This window comes from Phyllobates terribilis, unplaced genomic scaffold (genome assembly GCF_046119375.1).
Source record: "Phyllobates terribilis strain yellow unplaced genomic scaffold, ASM4611937v1 Scaffold_584__1_contigs__length_1024158, whole genome shotgun sequence".
Lineage (NCBI taxonomy): Eukaryota > Metazoa > Chordata > Amphibia > Anura > Dendrobatidae > Phyllobates > Phyllobates terribilis.
Window position 1 is genome coordinate 945,118 of NW_027363344.1, and position 20,914 is coordinate 966,031.

At 48.2% G+C, this 20,914-nt stretch overlaps 5 non-coding genes across 5 annotated transcripts; all 5 read right to left on the reverse strand.

The window, feature by feature from the left end:
• Positions 1-10,478: 10,478 nt before the first annotated feature.
• On the reverse strand, positions 10,479-10,670 carry LOC141233386 (U2 spliceosomal RNA). The gene has a single exon (XR_012299492.1). It is a non-coding gene; the product is annotated as a U2 spliceosomal RNA (small nuclear RNA).
• A 6,090-nt stretch (positions 10,671-16,760) lies between these two features.
• On the reverse strand, positions 16,761-16,951 carry LOC141233382 (U2 spliceosomal RNA). The gene has a single exon (XR_012299488.1). It is a non-coding gene; the product is annotated as a U2 spliceosomal RNA (small nuclear RNA).
• A 1,111-nt stretch (positions 16,952-18,062) lies between these two features.
• On the reverse strand, positions 18,063-18,253 carry LOC141233394 (U2 spliceosomal RNA). The gene has a single exon (XR_012299498.1). It is a non-coding gene; the product is annotated as a U2 spliceosomal RNA (small nuclear RNA).
• A 1,111-nt stretch (positions 18,254-19,364) lies between these two features.
• LOC141233398 (U2 spliceosomal RNA) lies at positions 19,365-19,555 on the reverse strand. Its single transcript, XR_012299499.1, has one exon. It is a non-coding gene; the product is annotated as a U2 spliceosomal RNA (small nuclear RNA).
• Positions 19,556-20,664: 1,109 nt separating this feature from the next.
• Positions 20,665-20,852, reverse strand: LOC141233387 (U2 spliceosomal RNA). The gene has a single exon (XR_012299493.1). It is a non-coding gene; the product is annotated as a U2 spliceosomal RNA (small nuclear RNA).
• Positions 20,853-20,914: the final 62 nt, after the last annotated feature.

Below are 20,914 nucleotides of genomic sequence, written 5' to 3' on the forward strand. Positions count from 1 at the left end.
GATTTCAGGTCCCCTGGCCCAGAAGCCCGAAGGCCCGGTCACACGCGTGGGACCAGCACCGCCATCGTGGAGCGGAAGCCATTAGAAGGCCCCGAGTCACCGGCCATACGGGTGAGCACCACACGGTACACTCAGGGACGTGGGCTACTTACATCAGCTTCTAGCAAGGTAGCCAGAAGAGTACAGTCAGCTTGGGAGGCCTACAACTACGCCTGGCCAGGGGTGATCCCATCTGCTCAAGGACTGACCAGGCCCCGTTCGCTAGCAAGTACTCCGGGAGGGTCTATCGTTGTTACCAGTAAAGACCCTGAACGCTACCATACCGTCTCTGAGTGGTTCCTGCTACCCCCATCATCCACGTCGGCTGCCCTGAGGCCATACCCCTCCCGTTGGGGGTTATACTATCACGCTGCACCATCCTTCCACCGGCCTCAGCGGTCTGCCCTGCAGCAGCAGCCCCTGGCTGCATTCAACGGGTGGCGTAGTCATCAACCATTTTCTACCGCTAACAGACTGCCGTCCAGTTTGACTCCCTGGGCACGGACCGGGTCACCGCCACGAGACTACAACCCTAAACAGATCCGGCTCCGGGTAAGCTCCCGCGTGCGCAACGCAGCGCGACACAGGCCCAGGGGCGCGTCAACTTTGGCGTAGTCGGCAGGATCACGTGCCCGCAACCACCGGGTACTGCGTGCCTGAAAAGCAAAGACTGTTCAAACTTACCAGTGGTGAAGATTCCCGCCATCGGTGAAGATTCCCGCCATCCGGCGCCATCTTCAGCCTTCTTCCCGCCATCGGTGAAGTTTCCCGCCATCCGGCGCCATCTTCAGCCTTCTTCCCGCCATCCGTGGAGTTTTCCCGCCATTGGACGCCATCTTGAGGACGCCGCGCGGGAAGAAGAGGGGCGTGGAGTCCGAAAGCGCGCGAGAACTGAAGCCCCGCCTCACGTCCGGACGTTGCGTAAGGTCCTGGAAGGAGCCCAGCAGACGCCGACGTCACAGGAGCGCGACGGAAGGTCCTCAACCCTGACGATCCACTGCGGAGCCGCGGCCTACGGAACAGGATCATCGCAAGGTAGGCCACGGTCCACTAGGGGGGAGGAAGATGTCGGATACGGAGGAGAGCTCCACTGCCTCAACCCCCGCCAGCGCTACCGCTGTTGCAGTTATGCCCTTCACCATGCCCTATATCCCGGGAGCAGCTTGGCTACCCCAGTACTCAGGGGAGTCACATACCCTGCATGACTTTAGAGAAAAGCTGGATAGCCTCTTCCAGGTGTACCCCCTCACAGAAGAGCAAAAAGTGAGCATCCTGGTGGCCCAACTAACTGGGGCAGCCAAAAGGGAAGTAAAATCCTGGCCACCTGGGAGGAAGACTGTCGCAGGGATACTAACCCGGCTGAAGGACACCTTTGATACCCGCACCTCAGCCGAGATTAAACTTAGATTCTACGGGTGCAAGCAGCGAGCGCATGAGAGTATAAGGGACTATGCACTCAACCTACAAGAGGCCCTGAGGGCCATTAAGCAGACCGACCCTAATGGAGTGGGAAACGAGGACAGGCTGTTGACCGAACAATTTATAGAGGGTTTATATTGCAATGCCCACCGCACCCAGTTGCGGGCAATGGCCTTACAGGACCCTCATCTAGAATTTGCACAGTTCAAGGACAGAGCCATCCGGGTGCTCCGAGAACCGGCACCAGGTGGCGTTGTGACCCACAGACGCCCCACTACCACTTACTACCAGGAGGCGGCGCCCTTGTCAGCAGGGCCTGTGGGAGCTGATGCGCAGGCTTTGGACAATGACCCGGCTCCAGACCTACACCATCAGGTCCAAGAGCTAGCTAAAAGCGTTGCTGCGCTAACCCGAACTGTGCAGTCTTTACAGGTTTCCACTCCAGGGAAGATCCAGCTGGCATCCGGACCGGAGGACATCCCGTGGCGTCGACCAAGGAGGACCCCACCGGCCAGAGGAAGACCCAGTGACCGATACAGCGAGGACGGACGACCCATCTGCCGCCACTGCAATCAACCCGGACATATGGAAAGGTACTGTTCTTTAAACGGGCACAACCTGGGGTAGAGGGCCAACCCCCAGGAAAAAGATCACCAGGCCCATCGAACTGGCGCGACAGATATGTGGGAGGACGTCCAGTCTTGCCTGTGGTACTGGATGGCATTCCCATGAGTGCCCTACTGGACACCGGGTCACAGGTCACCACCATCCCGTACGTGCTCTTCAAGCAGTACTGGAATGACTCGGATATTACCCGCTACCCTGACGACGACTTGAGTATCATCGCCAGCAATGGTCAGCCCGTGCCACAGATCGGATTTAAAGAGGTGACCATCAAAATTGGTAGAGTCGAACTGGCCGCACAGGGACTGATCATTGTAGATATTAACAAACATGAGAGTCACCCAAAAATAACTCTAGGAACTAATGTAATTGAAAATTGTCTTGCAGAGGTGATTTTCCTTTTACAGCAGGTTGCCAAGAATGCCAGCTCCGGCGAGCAGCGGGTGCTCCAGAAAGAGATCCGGGCACTGATGCAACGGCAACAAGTGGAACTCTCCGGCGGTGAGATTGGTAGCGTAAGAATGTGTGACCCTTTTCCTATTGCCATGCCCCCAAAAAGTGAAATGATGATTTGGTGCCGGGCAGCTATTGGTCTGAGAGGTAGAGATTACCAGGCAATGGTAGAACCAGTTTACTCAGACAGTAGGCCCACCATTTTGACAGCACGGGGGGTGGTCAATGTACGCCATGGGAGGGTGCCCGTTCGCATAATAAATATCGGGGAGAGGGAAGTGTACCTGCCCCGGTATGCCACGCTAGCCAAATTATATACCACTAATCAAAATTCTATACAATCTGTGGAACCCTTGCCTCCATCTCACCCGGAGGAAGGTAACGGCTCTAAGAAAGACATGGAGGACTGGTGTCAGCAACTACATCTGGGTACTGACTCCACTCCCTCACACCAGAAACAAGGAGTCTATCGGGTGGTTCAAGAGTATGAGAGAGTGTTTAGTAAACACCCGTTAGACTTCGGGCGAGTCAAGGGGGTAGAACACCGCATCCCCACGGGAGATCATCCTCCCATAAAAGAGAGGTATCGACCCGTACCCCCTGCACATTACCAACACGCCAAGGGGATGCTTAGAGACATGAAGGAGGCTGGGGTAATCCGGGATAGCTGTAGCCCCTGGGCAGCCCCACTAGTTTTAGTCAAAAAGAAAGACAACACCATGAGGATGTGTGTAGATTACCGGAAAATCAACCGTATCACACACAAGGATGCGTACCCCTTACCAAGGATAGAGGAGTCATTGGCTGCTTTAAGATCTGCTAACTTCTTCTCTACCTTGGATCTCACTAGCGGGTACTGGCAGGTTCCTGTAGCAGAGGCGGACCGGGAGAAGACCGCATTCACCACCCCGATGGGACTTAGCGAGTTCACCTGCATGCCGTTCGGACTCTGCAACGCCCCAGGAACCTTCCAACGATTAATGGAGTGCTGTCTGGGCCACAGAAACTTCGAGACGGTCCTGTTGTACCTGGACGATGTCATCGTATACTCCAAAACTTATGAGGACCACCTGAAACACCTGGCGGAGGTGTTCGAAGCTCTGGCGAGTTACGGCCTAAAGGTGAAACCCTCCAAGTGTCACCTCCTGAAACCAAAGGTGCAATACCTGGGACACGTGGTGAGCGCTGACGGAGTGGCTCCCGACCCCGATAAGATCACCGCAATTAAGGGATGGCCAAGCCCCTCCAGCGTAAAAGAAGTGCGGCAGTTCCTAGGGTTGGTAGGCTACTACCGAAGGTTTATTCCCGGTTTCACCAAAAAGGCAGCACCTATGCAGGACCTCCTGATAGGCCAGTCCCGGAAGGCCAAGAACCAGAAGCCGCCCTTCAAATGGGAAAAGCTAGAAGAAGAGTCCTTCCGCCAGCTGAAGATGGCCCTCACGGGGGATGAAATCTTGGCGTACCCGGACTATAGCCAGCCCTTCATCCTCTACACCGACGCCAGTAACATCGGGCTAGGAGCCGTACTGTCCCAGATTCAGCAGGGGAGAGAACGAGTAATCTCCTATGCCAGCCGAAAACTGCGACCCACCGAAAGGAACCCCGAAAATTACAGCTCATTTAAGCTAGAGTTCCTGGCCGTGGTATGGGCAGTCACCGAGCGCTTTAGGCATTACCTCGCTTCTTCCCGGTTCACCGTATACACGGATAACAACCCGCTGACACACCTGGACACGGCAAGACTCGGTGCCCTGGAGCAGAGGTGGATGGCCCGTCTGTCCAACTACGAGTTCACAATTAAATACCGGGCAGGGCGCTCCAATACCAACGCGGACGCCCTGTCCAGGATGCCCAACCTGCCGGACGGAGGAGAAGATCCGGAGGGACTGGAAGAAGTTGAACTCCCTGCGTTCCACCGTCATGGGACTATCCAGTATTCCCACCGGGTAAGGAGTAAGCAGGCTGCTACGTTGAACCCCTTACCTCACTACAACTGGGCGGAAACGCAAGACAGCGACCCTGCCGTCCGACTGGTGAAGGAGATGCTGACTCGCCCGGAGGCTAGCCTGGAATCAGACGCTCCAGAGGAAGCCAAACAACTATGGGCAGAGAAGAGTCGACTGTTCCTTTACAAGGGGAAGTTGTGCCGCAGAATGGTTAACTCCAGGACGCATGAACTACTCTGGCAAGTAGTGGTGCCACGAAGAGACGCAGCCATGGTGATGGAGGCATACCACGACGGAGCTGGACACTTCGGGTGGAAAAAGCTGGAGTTCCTGCTGCGCGAGCGGTTCCACTGGGTAGGCATGAGGGGAACCATCGAGAAGTGGTGCAGAGACTGTGGCCCGTGCAATCTGAGAAGGAAGGACCGGGCCAGCCAGAAGACTCCCCTGCAGTCCATCGTCACCCGGCAACCGTTGGAACTGGTAGCCTTGGATCATGTAAAACTGACCCCCAGCAGAAGTGGCTACGTCTACGCGTTAACCATCGTGGATCATTACTCCCGGTTTCTGGTTGTCGTCCCCGTCAAGGACTTAACGGCTCGAACAGCAGCTAGAGCCTTCCAGCAGCACTTTTGCCGTCCACACGGGTACCCGGACCAAGTGCTGACGGACCAGGGACCTGCCTTTGAAGCGGAGGTCTTCCAGGAATTCTGCAATCTGTATGGCTGCCGGAAGATAAGGACGACACCCTACCATCCGCAAACTAATGGACTTTGTGAGAAAATGAACCAGGTGGTAATGGATCTTCTAAAAACGTTGCCCCTGGAAGAACGCAGTCTGTGGCCTGAGAAGTTGCCCGATCTGGTGGACCTATACAACCACATCCCGGTAGGTTCCACCAACTGTACCCCGGCTTACCTAATGAGGGCAAGACCTGGTAAGTTACCTGTTGACCTGGAAATGGGAGTCCTGACGCCCGAGGACACTTCACCAGAAACGGACTGGGACACAGAGAGGCAGCAGCAGTACCGGAAAGTACAGGAGAGCGTGGAGCGAAGTCTCTGTCAGGCTAGGGAAAGACAAGAGAAGACTTACAACCAGTATGCTCCCGCTGTTCCCCTGGTACCCGGAGAGCAGGTCTTGAAGAGGAAGAGACGGCTCCACAAGTTGGACGACCAGTGGGAGAAGGACCCGTACACCGTACTGCCCTCAAGCCACGAGAACCCGAAGGTCTGTACCATCAGTAAAGACGGAGGGGAAACCACAGCCATTGTATCCCGGGACCACCTGAAGAAGTGCCCCGAACAACTGAGGAACCCTGAGGAGGAACAGGAAGACCATCGACCCGTGGAAGAAAGGGAAGATATGGTTAGTACCGTGCTCGCGGACTTCCCTCGGTCTTGGACTCAAGTCAATGGTGCAGTTGTGGTACCCGTACTCACCTTCCTCCAACCATCATCCCAAGAACCTACGGAGCAACGGGTAGAGCTGGAAGAGCAGCCGGTCCAGGAGGCAGAAGACTCCACCCAAGCGGAACAGGAGAATCCACCCTCTGCTTATAGTGAGCCTGCCGTACCCCTAGTGAGACAAAGAGCCGGTAGACAGCTGCCCAGTTTACCCTTGACAGCTCCTACACCCTGTAGTTCAGGGCCAGACAGTCAGCTCCGTAGGTCCACTAGGGCCACTAGAGGCCAGTTACCCGCACGTTGGAGGATCTAAATGTTTAAGTTGTTTTACAATGTTTACCTGTTTATTGTTGCTTGTGTGTAATTTTGTGTTTCTAGTTGTTTTTAGGAGTCTTCGGTGGATTTACCGGGAATCCTTTGTATATAGTTGGAGCGTAACCCAGGATGGACTAGAGACTGTTAAGGACTCGGGGTAGGACAGACCCCTACCTGGTTACGTCTCCCTGTGTTGGTGAAATGGACACCTTTGCTTTTCTTCAAAGACTGCACCCGGTTGCGGACATCCGTGACCATCTTATTGTGTTTCCTTATTGTATTTTATTGTTCTTTGATATACCTTGTTATATTTTTCTAAAAAGTGTTTAGTCCCGGAGTACTAAATTTCACTAGGGGGGAGTGTGACACCCCAGGGGTCTGGTTGTCACAGTGATAGAGATATTACGTCTGAGAGCAGGTGGGAGGTCCTTTGGTCAGGGATCCTGTGCATGCCACACCTCCTGCCCAGCCTTGGGAGGGGAAGAACTTCCCCTGTATAAACCCGGGGCTGAGGCAGGGTTAGTGAGTCCAGGAAGAGTAGAGACAAGAGCAGCATAGGAAGCAGCAGAGTCACAAGGAGTCAGGGGCTGGCAGCTAAAGAGCTCGCCCTGACTAAGAAGATTCTTTACCGGACCCGGAGTCCGAGGCTGTGGGGACTAACTTCTACCCAGCAGCAGAATCCGTCAGGCAGGGGATTTCAGGTCCCCTGGCCCAGAAGCCCGAAGGCCCGGTCACACGCGTGGGACCAGCACCGCCATCGTGGAGCGGAAGCCATTAGAAGGCCCCGAGTCACCGGCCATACGGGTGAGCACCACACGGTACACTCAGGGACGTGGGCTACTTACATCAGCTTCTAGCAAGGTAGCCAGAAGAGTACAGTCAGCTTGGGAGGCCTACAACTACGCCTGGCCAGGGGTGATCCCATCTGCTCAAGGACTGACCAGGCCCCGTTCGCTAGCAAGTACTCCGGGAGGGTCTATCGTTGTTACCAGTAAAGACCCTGAACGCTACCATACCGTCTCTGAGTGGTTCCTGCTACCCCCATCATCCACGTCGGCTGCCCTGAGGCCATACCCCTCCCGTTGGGGGTTATACTATCACGCTGCACCATCCTTCCACCGGCCTCAGCGGTCTGCCCTGCAGCAGCAGCCCCTGGCTGCATTCAACGGGTGGCGTAGTCATCAACCATTTTCTACCGCTAACAGACTGCCGTCCAGTTTGACTCCCTGGGCACGGACCGGGTCACCGCCACGAGACTACAACCCTAAACAGATCCGGCTCCGGGTAAGCTCCCGCGTGCGCAACGCAGCGCGACACAGGCCCAGGGGCGCGTCAATAACTTCTCAGTCAGGGCGAGCTCTGCAGCTGCCAGCCCCTGACTCCTTGTAGCACTGCTCCCACAGAGCTCCTGTTGTTTCTTCCTATGGCTGCTTCTCTTCTCTCTACTCTAGTCTCTAACCCTGCCTCAGCCCCAGGTTTATATAGGGGAAGTTCTTCCCCTCCCAGGACTGGGCAGGAGGTGTGGCATGCATAGGATTCCTGACCAAGAGACCTCCCACCTGCTCTCAGACATAATATTGCTATTATTGTGGAGACCAGACCCCTGGGGTGCCACATATACATTATATATCATTTACACATACATTTCCAGGAGGTATAACAGAGGGACGATACAATGTAGCGTTTTAGGAAAAGAGGTTTCATACTTATTTTTTGGAGAATACTATTCTTTACTAATACAGACATACCACAAGAACTGACTGCTCCTTTGTAATGGGGTTCTTCACTTTTAATATTGTTTCATGTCATATTGTATATGAATTATTTTATCATTTAATCCTTTTTCATTCTATTTAGCTCTTGCGGTCAATTAAGGATGTAAACGAACCCAAATTTTTGTCTCATGATATTCCTCTGTTCAATAGGATTACCAGCGACCTGTTCCCTGGCATTCAACTTCCGGAAGCCGACTATAAGGTATTAAAATATAATAGTGTCTTAAAGGGGTTTTCCAAGACTTAAAGAGGACTTGTCCCTCGCCATAAATATGTAAATGCCGCTGTTCTCCTGACTCCGGCATTGTTTTTCTTTTCTTCCTGCTCCTCTCCGTTCCTGACATCTGTCACTCTCCTCTAGCCCTTTAAGCCAACTGGGCAAGGCCTTCCTGAAGACTCCCACAGAGAGGACTTGATGACCACGCCCACTTGGCTATTAAAAATTATGAACTAGATTTCTATAAAGCGGCTATATCTCAGGAATGGAGAGACGCAGGAGCAAAAGAAAAACAACACCGAATTCAGGAGAACAGCGGCATTTACACCAGGTAATAAAATTGCATATTAATGGCAAGTGATAGGTCCTATATAGCGGGCCAGCTATCATTAGGATGACAGTTATCTTTCCCGGCTCCCCCATATTCAGGAATGCTCATTCCTGTTTTCTCTAAGACAGAGTCGCTGCCAGAATCTTATGTCAGCTGCTAATTTCAGGGTCAGAAAGTAAGGATTGGGTGATTAAATTCCAACCGCCCGATTTTTATGTCCCCCAACATAATCTGTCATGAGGCCCCCATACACAGTAGAGGGTAGACCAATCCCATTGAAATCACCCGATCCTGGTCCACTGCTTTGGAATTGTGTTACATGACCTTGTCACTCATCGTCCGGTCCCATTAGTGCAACCTGGGCAGCTGCACAGGGGCACCAGAGGTAAGGGGGCTCACGTATACCTCCAATGCAGGATGATCTGATGTAGAAAAAAAATGGTTAAAACATCTGAGAGTGATTTATCGCTAGTTTAGTTGTAGGTTATGGAGACATTTTTTTTTAGATGAATGAATCGATTCTCAGGAGACTGATCCAATGGCCAGGTGTCATGGGTGCGTCAGATGTGACAGACAGTCGCCCTGCAGTTGGTTGCAGGAGATCCCTTCGTTTGGCATTACGGACATCTTCTTAGCGGTCTCACTGTAGGACCCAGCGGCTACCTCCCTCCTGTTCTAATTGACAATCAGGCCTGGGTGTTTAAATATTTCCAGGTTGCTACACAGAGGTGCCATTGATATTCACATGACCCCTTGTGAAGGCTTGGAGCAAGTGCAGTTCTTACTTCCTCTCTGGTGCTAAGAGGATGTGTGTGCCATCTCTCTGAAGTCGACTCAAGCTAAGCTACTTCCCCTGTGTCTGTCTCCCCTTGCTGTCTTTAGTTGTCAGTGGGGATCGACTAGTGCTCACCCCCCTTCCCTATCCAGGGTCAAGCGCTAAGGAAATACAGGGATAGGTTCCTGTGCGGCAATTGGTGAGGAACCAATATAGAGTCGGTAGGGGAGACAGGGTGATTGCAGATCAGCCTAGGAGGTCTCCATTTCCCCCTTTCCCTAGTATCTGGGCTCCCTTCCCCTCATCCCTTTGTGTCGCACTTTGTCTTTCCTACACTGTGCGTGACATCAGGTCAGTGGTGGGCACTAAATGAGACCCCTGAGAGCCACCTTATTTCTTCCTGCCCCCCGTCTCTTCTTCAGATTAGCCGGCCTGGCATGACGTTATGGTTGCAGCATGATGTACACCAGGCCATATAATCAGAAGAGGAGCCGGGGATGCCGGCAGCTAAGAGGCGGCTCTCATGGGTCCTGTCCAGCGGCCACAGAATACTGATCTGGTTCCTGAAAATGTATTCTCCCACCTCTAATTGGATCCACTGTAAACAGACTGATGAAATATTTTACCTTCCTTTTGCTCAGGATTTACTGGAATGCGCACAGGAGAGCTGTGCTGGACACAACATCCAGCCCGAGAAGGTCTTCCTGGAGGAAATGATCCAGACGTATGAGATGATGATTGTCAGAAACGGGTAAGCTGTAACTACAGAAGTCCATGGGACGGGGGATTTATTCTTCGCTGTTTCCATTTTATACAATGGACCATGCTGCATTTTGTTTATCCCGTACAGTTTTATGTTGGTTGGAGAGCCGTTCTCTGGAAAAACGAAGGTCCTCCACGTCCTCGCTGATACGCTGTCTCTTATGAATGAGCGAGGGTGCGAAGAAGAAAAAGTGATTTACCGGACAGTGAACCCTAAAGCCATCACCATGGGGCAGCTGTTCGGGCAGTTTGATCCAGTGTCACATGAGGTTTGTCTATGATTGGAATTATTGTTTACTAGATGGTGGCCCGATTCTAACGCATTGTGTATTCTAGAATATGACAAAATCCGACAAACAAGCAAAATGAACAAAAAGCATTGAATTCAATTCTTTCTGATTTTAGAAACTGCATTAAAGAAGGGGTGCACCGGTCCTGGAGATACTGCAATACCAGGTCAATGCGTGGAGTGGACAGAGCAAGCTCTTTTTCCATCTCCCTGTTCTAAAAATCCATTTAATATATGGTCCCCAGATAGGGGACGTATCAGATATTAAACTGATAAGAACAGATTTTTTTTTTTTTTTTTTATACCATTCAGTAAAATTTTTCAAGCAACAATCAATAGTATAAAAACTCATACTACGTTGCCCAGTCTTACATCATAATGGTACTTTCTTTATTTCATATTTATAACTTTATACTGAAACAGTTGTAAGACCTTTTGAATGGACAAAAACTATAAAAACATACCATTGTCATAAAAAATGACAGATCACAACACTTAAACAAGGACTTACTGGTACTTTACCAGTGACCTCCATTTTTTGACTTTCCAAAAACCTTCTGAATCAGAGCCACCACCGCCACGGCTATCCCATAAATAAACTATGTATAACCTTGACAAAACCATCCTAACACAATTATTAACTGAGATTATTTTCCTTTTAAATAAACACAAATTCCTAACGTCCCACAGACTTTCTATTACACATGCCATTATCAACCACAACAATCTCTCTTTCACCCGGCTACTTGCACCCATCCCAAACATTACCACTCTCCAATTTATAAAATTCACGCCCGCTAGTTCCTTGCATAAACCACCCACTCCCTTCCAAACACTCTGAGCATAATCACAATTCCAAACCAAATGCATAACAGTTTCACTCGCCCCACATCCATCCCTCGGACATACCTCTGTTCTAATCAGATCCCTCCTCTTCTGTACCTCTCTCACAGGCAAAATCTCATGCAAACTCATCCATACGATATCACGCTGCCTATTCGATATTCCTTTTATACTCAGGTTCCTCCATACACACAACGCTTCACTCGATCTCAAGCCCCTAATGTTACATTCAAACTCTCTAACTCGCATCCTTCTCCTTACATTCCTTATCACTTTGAAATCACCCATAGGAACATCCAACAAATCATGCTTGACAACAAATTTTTCAACAAACTCATACCACACTGGACATTTAAACGAAACAGGCACTCTTGCATCCCTTCTCATCCATTTCAACCCAAACAACATCCATCCAGCCATATATTTAATCATATAAGCCGTCTTGTTATCCCTACCTAACAGAACAACCACTGTTTTAATAAAATTTAAACCAAGACAAATTTCAAAATTTGGGAAATCCATTCCCCCATGTTCACGTAACTTACACAAATATTCCCTTTTAAGTTTTTCCATCTTACTTCCCCAATAAAACGTAAAAATTAGCTTCTCAATCCACCTAAAACCCCTATAAGGGGCTGGAAAAACCACTGACACAAAAAGTAACATAGGAAGAATCACTGACTTAATAATAAGGACTTTGCCTGACAATGTCAAGTCCCGCAACCTCCAAAAATTTAACTTCTGTTCAATCCTCTTACCGCATTCATCCCATCTCTCATTCCCTTTCAGATCTTTGTTAAACCACACCCCCAAAACCTTAATAGCACCTTCTTCACATATCACACCATGCATCCTAACACTCGAATCCCCGAAACACTTAAAGCTACACTTCCCCCAATTCACCCTAAAACCAGATGCACCACAAAAGAAATCTAAAAGCAACCTTGCTCGATTCATAGCAGCCATATTATCACTCACCACAACAACATCGTCCATATACCCCATTACCTTTACAGTCTTTCCACCACTCCCTGGGATCAGAAGACCATTCATCACTTTCTCTTTCCGAATCATGCACAACAGGGGCTCAATCACACTTATAAACAGGACAGGGGACAACGGACACCCCTGCCTGACCCCTGATTTTATGCACACCTTCTCACTCAAACATCCATTCACTAACACTTCACTCACCACACCATCATACAAACACCTTATGGCATTCACAAAAACACTAGGAAAACCCATCCTAACACCTCAAACATAAACGCATGCGACACTCTATCAAAAGCTTTCTCAAAATCCACACAAAAAACCATACATTTCCCCTTCCTAAACATACAATCTCCAATTACGTCCCTCAACAACAAGAGGTTATCAGTCATACACCTACCTGGCACCGCGCACACTTGATCATCACCAACCACACTTCCAATCACCCCACGCATACGGTTAGCCAGAATTTTGCTAAAGACTTTATAATCTGCATTGAGTAATGTAATCGGCCTCCAATTACGCAAATTCTTTTTCTCACCCTTCTTATATAGTAAAACAACTACTCCTTCTTTCATGGAATTACAAAGTACACCATTCATCCACATATATTGACATACCTCCACAAAATCAACACCAATCACATCCCATGCTTTTACATAAAACTCCACAGGCAACCCATCTTTCCCAGGTGTTTTATTCTTTTTCGCACCATCCACCGCCTTTTTAACCTCATCAAAAACAATATCTTCACTCAAACACTCACGTTCCCCTGATTCAAGCTGACTCTCCAACATACCTAACACATGCTTTTTCAAACCCCCATCCACCCATTTAGACTCAAATAAACTACTATAGAAACTATGTACCTCATCCAACACTTCCCTTCCAACCACAGTCATACCATTATCATTTACAACCTCATCCAACTCATCTTTTTTACTGCACATTTTTTTAAAAAAGTACCTCGTACACTTCTCATCCATATCCAAATGCTCAACTCTCGTCCTAAAAATAATTTCCTTCCCACGCTTTTCCAAAACACGCTTCATCTCATCTCTCGCTCCTCTGAGTTGATCACTAACATCAATTCCTTTCATACTCATTTTATGTAACCACTCAATCCTCATATTTAAATCTTTAAATCTGCCTCTTTCAATTGCTGCTTTTTTATAACCCCACCTCCTAAAAAAAATCTTAATTTCCACTTTCACCCAATCCCACCATACAGTCACATCCACAAAATTATTTTTCCTAGACCTCCACCATTCATACTTACTTTCGAAGTCTCTCATAACCCTAACATCCTCTAACAACCTAACATTTAGCTTCCATACCCCAACACCATGCACCATTTTTTTATCACCTTCAAACATACCCCACAAACATTCATGGTCTGTGAAAGAAAAAACATGCTGTTTAAAAAATTTACACACCAAACCTCTATTTGTATACAGCATGCGGTCAATCCTGGACACTATTCCTCCCCTATCAGCTCTATATGTGGCCGGTGGTGGCTTACTCAAAAATTCCGCTGCATCTAAAAAAGAAAAATCAGATGTAATTTGATTAAGGACCTTACCCGTGACATCAATTTCCCCTTCAGAAACACAATTGAAATCACCAACTAATAATATTGGAATCCTTCCAGGCAAAAATAAACGTATTTTCTCTAATAGTGCTAACCTATCCCCTTTGTTAATTGGACAATACACGTTAACAATTTTCACCCTCCACCCTCTCCCCTTAACTACTGCCATTATACAACGACCTGGCTCCACCACCATATAATTTTCAAAACTTAAATCCCTATTCCCCAACAAAATCCCCACACCATCATTTTTGTTTGTCATTGAACCTGACCAAATGCTATACCCATATACCCAGTCCTTTTCAGGAGGTGACTCTTCAATTCCGCACTCTTGCAGACAGTAAATATTTGCTCCAAGATTTTTTAGTTCTTCCAGTATAGCCAATCTTCTAGGCTTAGATTTTATAAGCCTTACATTTATTGACAGTACACTACAGCCCACGTTGGAGCCCATTTTTTAACCATATTCGGTAAAAAAGAACATACCCCCCACCGAAGAGTCAACCTTTCTCGTCTTGAAACTCGATTCCTGATGTTAAGCAGAGAATGCTGGCCCCCTCCTCCAAAAAAGACCTCCTAGGAGAGGCACTGTAGCTCTCGGGATAGCTCCTATCACTTAAGGGGCTGATGCTCCCAATACTGGCAGGTGAAAAATCTGGCCGGAACTTCTTTGCAGAAGACACATCAGAGTCCTCATCAGGGGGCCTCACCACAGCCCCGGTGAAGTCACCCTGGCCACCACCACCTTCATGAATTGCCTCTGAGCTTTCCAAAGCCAACACCGGCGTTGTGGAGAGTGAACCGCTCACTTCTCCCTCACCACTCACATCAAGCAGAATTGACATATCTGCAGGCTCTATCTCAACAGCGCTTCCACCAGCAGGATCGGGTGCTTGCTCCATCTCTTCCATGAAGTCCCTTACTGCCTCGATCGCCTCACCAATAGTGGCGGCAGTAGTAGGACGTGGGGACACGGCCTCTGAATATGACCTGGAACGATGGGGACAGTCCTTGAAAGCGTGTCCCTCCTCGCCACATGCATTACAAACCATGGAGTTAGTACACTCCATTGCCAGATGACCCTCTTTATTGCATTTCCCACAAAACTTCTCCACCGTGCAGTCCTCTTGGTAGTGTCCAAAGGATTTACACTTCCTGCAAAAACGCGGAGCACCAGGAAAATACATATACCCTCTATCCCTCCCGATGGCAAAACTGAGGGGAGGGTAGTGGATACCCCCAGGTCCCTGGGGGTCCTCCTGGAACCGTACAAAAAATTTGTGTTTGCCAGTCCACAAGCCCACCTCATTCCTCACCTTGTGTGAGTAGGACACATAGCTGCAATGACGGTTCAGGAATCTAGTAATGTCCTCCACATCCACAAGGGGGTTGTGCATAAACACAATAACTGGCACTTCCCCCTTAGTATACAATACCGTGAATGTAAGCCCATCAAGAGCCGGATGATCCAAGGCTTGCTGATCCTTTAGAGTCTTGAAAAGATTCTGGCAAGCTGCCATACGATCAAGGACTAAAACGTACCGGCCATTCTTTGAGAACTCCTGTAGGCAAATGATGTCTCCACGACCAACATTCAAAATCTTGAAGATGACGACTTCCACCAAGAACCGCAGGTTAAAGAAATTCCTCCTCGACTCCTCAATATCAATGCGAAAAGCATTTTTGACCCGAATATCATCGGTCCCGGCATAGCGAATCTTGACGCCCATTATCACCTCTCGTTTCCTCTGGACCCCCCCCAATAGCAGCAGGCAGCTTAAGCCACCTAAGTGGCGATGCTGCAAGGCCGAGGGGGAGACACTATAGGATCCTTCTGACCAGATACAAGATCTAAGCCAAAAGGCCGAGAAGCGATAACCAGAATTGGTTTCGGACTACGGTGCCACCCAAGGATCCTGAAAAGTCCATTTGTGGAGATGGCCACCTGGACTCCCGTTAAGAAGACATGCTGTCAACCTCTAGATCCCTCACATGCCTGCACTTTTCAGCTTGCTGCTGCTGCAATCCACGCGTTTTAGATCTGCATAACTCCACCTCTTTTACCACAGCACCCTCACCCCCGGCTGTTCCCACCCGCCTCAACACCGTTGGAAGGGAGGAGAACCAATTAAGGCGGGGGGGGTGGAACGAGCAGCTGTCTACCCTTAGCAGGAGGGTTGCTGATTACTTACCTTTCCTGCTGCTGCTGCTGGCTGTCCAGCAGCAGACTGAAGGTGGCTGCTGCTGTGCGCAGGTATATAAAGGCTCAGAGCCTATTATGACACGCGCAGCCAGCGTTCCATTGCCACATTCCATCTACTGCAGGCGGGATACCTGGATGGCTGAATGTCACTGAGAAGCTCACAGAGACCGCCATAAGCAACAGTTTAAAAGAATGCCACAGACTAATCAACCAAACTTTTTGGGTTGGTTTCTCTTTTATAGTCTGCAGGCATTAAATGAAAGAAGTCAGTGTTCCAGCAGAGGGAGACAACGTTTCAGAAAAGGCATTGTAGCAAACCAAAAAAGAAATTTTAAGCGCAGCAGAGTAACCAGCTCACATACCTGTTAGCTCAGGTGAGTTTAAAAGGCTGCTGTTGATAACAAGGGCATTTGCTAAATAGATGGTGTGTGTGCAACAATATACTGAAAGGTCAATTATATTGTGCAGCTTATCTCACCACCTGTAGTTATTTAGGTGAAAGCTCCAAAATGCTTGCCTAATATGTCTGTTTATCCAAAAGGAAGTAAAGAGGGAGAGCTAGATAGATAGCATTGCATTACATTACATGGCAATGCAATGCACAGTTGCTGAAGTTGAACCAAAATGAGCTTGTCATCTGGCATCTGCAACTTTTAACATGAAAAATCCAATGAGGAGAAGAAAAGCAAAGCCAAAGAGTCCATCCCAAAATCCGACAAACAAGCAAAATGAACAAAAAGCATTGAATTCAATTCTTTCTGATTTCAGAAACTGCATTAAAGAAGGGGTGCACCGGTCCTGGAGATACTGCAATACCAGGTCAATGCGTGGAGTGGACAGAGCAAGCTCTTTTTCCATCTCCCTGTTCTAAAAATCCATTTAATATATGGTCCCCAGATAGGGGACGTATCAGATATTAAACTGATAAGAACAGATACTACACTTGATCTTAGCCAAAAGGCCGAGAAGCGATAACCAGAATTGGTTTCGGACTACGGTGCCACCCAAGGATCCTGAAAAGTCCATTTGTGGAGATGGCCACCTGGACTCCCGTTAAGAAGACATGCTGTCAACCTCTAGATCCCTCACATGCCTGCACTTTTCGGCTTGCTGCTGCTGCAATCCACGCGTTTTAGATCTGCATAACTCCACCTCTTTTAGCACAGCACCCTCACCCCCGGCTGTTCCCACCCGCCTCAACACCGTTGGAAGGGAGGAGAACCAATTAAGGTGGGGGGGGGGTGGAACGAGCAGCTGTCTACCCTTAGCAGGAGGGTTGCTGATTACTTACCTTTCCTGCTGCTGCTGTTGGCTGTCCAGCAGCAGACTGAAGGTGGCTGCTGCTGTGCGCAGGTATATAAAGGCTCAGAGCCTATTATGACTCGCGCAGCCAGCGTTCCTTTGCCACATTCCATCTACTGCAGGCGGGATACCTGGATGGCTGAATGTCACTGAGAAGCTCACAGAGACCGCCATAAGCAACAGTTTAAAAGAATGCCACAGACTAATCAACCAAACTTTTTGGGTTGGTTTCTCTTTTATAGTCTGCAGGCATTAAATGAAAGAAGTCAGTGTTCCAGCAGAGGGAGACAACGTTTCACAAAAGGCATTGTAGCAAACCAAAAAAGAAATTTTAAGCGCAGCAGAGTAACCAGCTCACATACCTGTTAGCTCAGGTGAGTTTAAAAGGCTGCTGTTGATAACAAGGGCATTTGCTAAATAGATGGTGTGTGTGCAACAATATACTGAAAGGTCAATTATATTGTGCAGCTTATCTCACCACCTGTAGTTATTTAGGTGAAAGCTCCAAAATGCTTGCCTAATATGTCTGTTTATCCAAAAGGAAGTAAAGAGGGAGAGCTAGATAGATAGCATTGCATTACATTACATGGCAATGCAATGCACAGTTGCTGAAGCTGAACCAAAATGAGCTTGTCATCTGGCATCTGCAACTTTTAACATGAAAAATCCAATGAGGAGAAGAAAAGCAAAGCCAAAGAGTCCATCCCAAAATCCGACAAACAAGCAAAATGAACAAAAAGCATTGAATTCAATTCTTTCTGATTTCAGAAACTGCATTAAAGAAGGGGTGCACCGGTCCTGGAGATACTGCAATACCAGGTCAATGCGTGGAGTGGACAGAGCAAGCTCTTTTTCCATCTCCCTGTTCTAAAAATCCATTTAATATATGGTCCCCAGATAGGGGACGTATCAGATATTAAACTGATAAGAACAGATACTACACTTGATCTTAGCCAAAAGGCCGAGAAGCGATAACCAGAATTGGTTTCGGACTACGGTGCCACCCAAGGATCCTGAAAAGTCCATTTGTGGAGATGGCCACCTGGACTCCCGTTAAGAAGACATGCTGTCAACCTCTAGATCCCTCACATGCCTGCACTTTTCGGCTTGCTGCTGCTGCAATCCACGCGTTTTAGATCTGCATAACTCCACCTCTTTTAGCACAGCACCCTCACCCCCGGCTGTTCCCACCCGCCTCAACACCGTTGGAAGGGAGGAGAACCAATTAAGGTGGGGGGGGGGTGGAACGAGCAGCTGTCTACCCTTAGCAGGAGGGTTGCTGATTACTTACCTTTCCTGCTGCTGCTGCTGGCTGTCCAGCAGCAGACTGAAGGTGGCTGCTGCTGTGCGCAGGTATATAAAGGCTCAGAGCCTATTATGACTCGCGCAGCCAGCGTTCCTTTGCCACATTCCATCTACTGCAGGCGGGATACCTGGATGGCTGAATGTCACTGAGAAGCTCACAGAGACCGCCATAAGCAACAGTTTAAAAGAATGCCACAGACTAATCAACCAAACTTTTTGGGTTGGTTTCTCTTTTATAGTCTGCAGGCATTAAATGAAAGAAGTCAGTGTTCCAGCAGAGGGAGACAACGTTTCACAAAAGGCATTGTAGCAAACCAAAAAAGAAATTTTAAGCGCAGCAGAGTAACCAGCTCACATACCTGTTAGCTCAGGTGAGTTTAAAAGGCTGCTGTTGATAACAAGGGCATTTGCTAAATAGATGGTGTGTGTGCAACAATATACTGAAAAGTCAATTATATTGTGCAGCTTATCTCACCACCTGTAGTTATTTAGGTGAAAGCTCCAAAATGCTTGCCTAATATGTCTGTTTATCCAAAAGGAAGTAAAGAGGGAGAGCTAGAAAGATAGCATTGCGTTACATTACATGGCAATGCAATGCACAGTTGCTGAAGTTGAACCAAAATGAGCTTGTCATCTGGCTTCTGCAACTTTGAACATGAAAAATCCAATGAGGAGAAGAAAAGCAAAGCCAAAGAGTCCATCCCAAAATCCGACAAACAAGCAAAATGAACAAAAAACATTGAATTCAATACTTTCTGATTTTAGAAACTGCATTAAAGAAGGGGTGCACCGGTCCTGGAGATACTGCAATACCAGGTCAATGCGTGGAGTGGACAGAGCAAGCTCTTTTTCCATCTCCCTGTTCTAAAAATCCATTTAATATATGGTCCCCAGATAGGGGACGTATCAGATATTAAACTGATAAGAACAGATACTACACTTGATCTTAGCCAAAAGGCCGAGAAGCGATAACCAGAATTGGTTTCGAACTACGGAGCCACCCAAGGATCCTGAAGAGTCCATTTGTGGAGATGAGCTCCTGGACTCCCGTTAAGAAGACATGTTGTCAACCTCTAGATCCCTTACATGCCTGCACTTTTCGGCTTGCTGCTGCTGCAATCCACGCGTTTTAGATCTGCATAACTCCACCTCTTTAAACACAGCACCCTCACCCCCTGCTGTTCCCACCCGCCTCAACACCGTTGGAAGGGAGGAGAACCAATTAAGGCGGGGGGTGGGGTGGAACGAGCAGCTGTCTACCCTTAGCAGGAGGGCTGCTGATTACTTACCTCTCCTGCTGCTGCTGGCTGTCCAGCAGCAGACTGAAGGTGGCTGCTGCTGTGCGCAGGTATATAAAGGCTCAGAGCCTATTATGACACGCGCAGCCAGCGTTCCATTGCCACATTCCATCTACTGCAGGCAGGATACCTGGCTGGCTGAATGTCGCTGAGAAGCTCACAGAGACCGCCATAAGCAACAGTTTAACAGAATGCCACAGACTAATCAACCAAACTTTTTGGGTTGGGTTCTCTTTTATAGTCTGCATGCATTAATTGAAAGAAGTCAGTGTTCCAGCAGAGGGAGACAACGTTTCAGAAAAGGCATTGTAGCAAACCAAAAAAGAAATTTTAAGCGCAGCAGAGTAACCAGCGCACATACCTGTTAGCTCAGGTGAGTTTAAAAGGCTGCTGTTGATAACAAGGGCATTTGCTAAATAGATGGTGTGTGTGCAACAATATACTGAAAGGTCAATTATATTGTGCAGCTTATCTCACCACCTGTAGTTATTTAGGTGAAAGCTCCAAAATGCTTGCCTAATATGTCTGTTTATCCAAAAGGAAGTAAAGAGGGAGAGCTAGAAAGATAGCATTGCGTTACATTACATGGCAATGCAATGCACAGTTGCTGAAGTTGAACCAAAATGAGCTTGTAATCTGGCTTCTGCAACTTTGAACATGAAAAATCCAATGAGGAGAAGAAAAGCAAAGCCAAAGAGTCCATCCCAAAATTCGACAAACAAGCAAAATGAACAAAAAACATTGAATTCAATACTTTCTGATTTTAGAAACTGCATTAAAGAAGGGGTGCACCGGTCCTGGAGATACTGCAATACCAGGTCAATGCGTGGAGTGGACAGAGCAAGCTCTTTTTCCATCTCCCTGTTCTAAAAATCCATTTAATATATGGTCCCCAGATAGGGGACGTATCAGATATTAAACTGATAAGAACAGATTTTTTTTTTTTTTTTCCAAACACTCAGAAATTAAGTTTTATAATCTTAAATCATATATCACCAAACTCAAGATTTTAGTTCCATCATCGTGTTTAG